Source organism: Chionomys nivalis, unplaced genomic scaffold, assembly GCF_950005125.1.
Source record: "Chionomys nivalis unplaced genomic scaffold, mChiNiv1.1 scaffold_57, whole genome shotgun sequence".
NCBI classification, from domain to species: Eukaryota; Metazoa; Chordata; class Mammalia; order Rodentia; family Cricetidae; genus Chionomys; species Chionomys nivalis.
This window is the reverse complement of record NW_026646870.1, coordinates 623,043-626,304: the sequence shown is the minus strand read 5'-3', so window position 1 is coordinate 626,304 and position 3,262 is coordinate 623,043.

The window sequence follows — 3,262 nt, the reverse complement described above, 5'->3', positions numbered from 1 at the left end:
CCACCTGAAAGCTCTAGAAAAAAAAGAAGCAGACTCACCTAGAAGGAGTAGAAGACTGGAAATAATCAAACTCATGGCTGAAATCACCAAAATAGAAAGACAGAAAACAATCCAAAGAATCAATGAAGCAAAAAGTTGGTTCTTGGAGAAAATTAACAAGATTGACAAACCCTTATCCAAACAAACTAAACGACAGAGAGAGAACACTCAAATAAATAAGATCAAAAATGAAAAAATCAAAAAAAAACCACAGACACACAGGAAATTCAGAGAATCATTAGATCTTACTACAAAAGCCTATATGCCAAAAAACTGGAAATGCAAAAGAAATGGACATTTTTTTAGATAAGTACCATATACCAAAGCTAAACCAAGACCACGCGAACAATCTCAATAGATCTGTTAGTCACAAAAAATTAGAAGCTGTTATCAAAAACCTCCCTTCCAAAAAAAGCCCAGGACCAGATGGTTTCAATGTGGAATTCTACAAGAACTTCCAAGAAGACCTAATACCTATACTCCTGAAGGTATTTCACAATATATAAACAGAAGAGTCACTGCCAAATGGCTTTTATGAAGCTACAGTCACCCTGATAACAAAACCTCACAAAGACTTAACCAAGAAAGAGAATTACAGGTCAATCTCACTCCTAAACAGTGATGCTAAAATTCTCAATAAAATACTGGCAAACCAAATCCAAGAATACATGAAAAAAATTATCCATTATGATCAAGTAGGCTTCATTCCAGAGATACAGGGCTCGTTCAACATAGGGAAATCTATCAATGTAATCCATCATATAAATAAACTGAAAGAAGAAAACCATATGATCATTTCATTAGATGCTGAAAAAGCATTCGACAAAATCCAACACCCCTTTATGATAAAGGTCCTGGAGAGATAAGGGATACAAGGGTCATACCTAAATATAATAAAAGCTATTTACAGCAAGCCTACAGCAAACATTAAATTAAAGTGAGAAAAACTCAAAGCCATCACGCTAAAATCAGGAACACGACAAGGCTGTCCTTTCTCTCCATACCTCTTCAATATAGTGCTTGAAGTTCTAGCAATAGCAATAAGACAACATAAGGGGATCAAGAGGATTCATATTCGAAAGGAAGAAGTGAAAATTTGTTATTTGCAGATGATATGATAGTATACATAAGCGACCACAAAAACACTACCAAAGAACTCCTATAGCAGATAAACACCTTTAGTAATGTGGCAGGATTCAAGATCAACTCCAAGAAAGAAGTGCCTTCCTATACACTAAGGATAAGGAAGAAGAGAGGGAAATCAGAGAAGCATCACCTGTCACGATAGCCACAAATCTGTCACGATAGCCACAAATAGCATAAGATATCTTGGGGTAACTCTGATCAAGAAAGTGAAAGATCTCTTTGACAAGAACTTTAAGTCTTTTAAGAAAGAAATTGAAGAGGACACCAGAAAATGGAAGGAACTCCCTTGTTCTTGGATTGGGAGGATCAACATAGTAAAAATGGCAATTTTACCAAAAGCAATATATAGATTCAATGCAATCCCCATCAAAATCCCATCAAAATTCTTCACAGCCCTTGAGAAGACAATAATCAACTTTATATGGAAAAATAAAAAAACTCAGGATAGCCAAAACAATATTATACAATAAAGGATTGTCTGGAGGCATTACCATCCCTGACTTCAAACTCTATTACAGAGCTACAGTATTGAAAACAGCTTGGTATTGACATAAAAACAGAGAAGTCAACCAACGGAATGTAAAGAAGACCCGGACTTTAACCCACAAACCTATGAACAACTGATTTTCGATAAAGGAGCTAAAAGTATACAATGGATAAAAAAGATCATCTTCAACAAATTATGCTGGCAAAACTCGATGTCAATCTGTAGAAGAATGAAAATAGATCCATGTCTATCACCATGCACTAAACTTAAGTCCAAATGGATTAAAGACCTCAATAAGAGTTAGAACACACTGAACCTGATAGAAGAGAAAATGGGAAGTACTCTACAACAGATGGGCACAGGAGACCACTTCCTACGTATAACCACAACAGCACAGTTATTAAGGGCCTCTTTGAAAATATGGGACCTCCTGAGACTGAGAAGCTTCTGTAAAGCAGAGGACACTGTCACTAAGAAAGAAAGGCAAACCACATACTGGGAAAAGATCTTCACCAACCCCACAATTGACAAAGGTTTGATCTTCAATATATATAAAGAACTCAATAAATTAGACCTTAAAAGGCTAATCAACCCAATTATAAAATGGGGCAATGAACTGAACAGAGAATTCTCAACAGAAGAAGTTCATATGGCCAAAAGACACTTAAGGTCATGCTCAACTTCCTTAGAGATAAGGAGAGTCCAAATCAAGACAACTTTATGATGTCATCTAACACCTGTCAGAATGGCTAAAATCAAAAACACCAATGATAGCCTTTGCTGGAAAAGTCGTAGAAAAAGGGGTATACTCATCCATTGGTGTTGGGAATGCAAACTTGTGAAACCACTTTGGAATGCAGTGTGTCACTTTCTCAGGAAATTTGGGATCAACATACTCCTGACCCAGCAATATCCCTGTTGGGAATATACCCAAGAGATGCCTTATCATACAACAAAAGTATATGCTCAACTATTTTCATAGCAGCATTGTGTGTAATAGCCAGAACCTTGAAACAATCGAAATGCATTTCAATGGAAGAATGGATGAAGAAAGTATGGAATATATCCATATTAGAATACTACTCAGCAGTAAATACAATGACTTCTTGAATTTTGCATGCGAATGGACAGAAATAGAAATACTATCCTGAGTGAGTTTAGCCAGACCCAAAAAAAAGAGGAACATGGGATGTACTCACTCATATTTGGTTTCTAGCCATAAATAAAGGACATTGACTCTATAATTCATGACCCTAGAAAAGCTAAATAAGATGGTGAACACAAAGGAAAACATATAGACATCCTCCTGGATTTTAACCTTCATCAGGCGATGAAAGGTGACAGAGACAGAGTCCCACATTGGAGCACCAGACTACAACCCCAAACCAGGAGCAGAAGGAACAAGGAACTCAGGATTATGAGGGGTGCACCCAAATACTGAGACAAAGGGGATGTTCTTTTGGAAACTCACCATGGCAAGGTGGACTGGGTCTCAAAAAACATGGGATAGTACTGGACTCAATAAACATAGCGGACAATGAGGACTGCTGAGAAGTCAAGAACAATGGCACTGGGTGTTGATCCTACTGC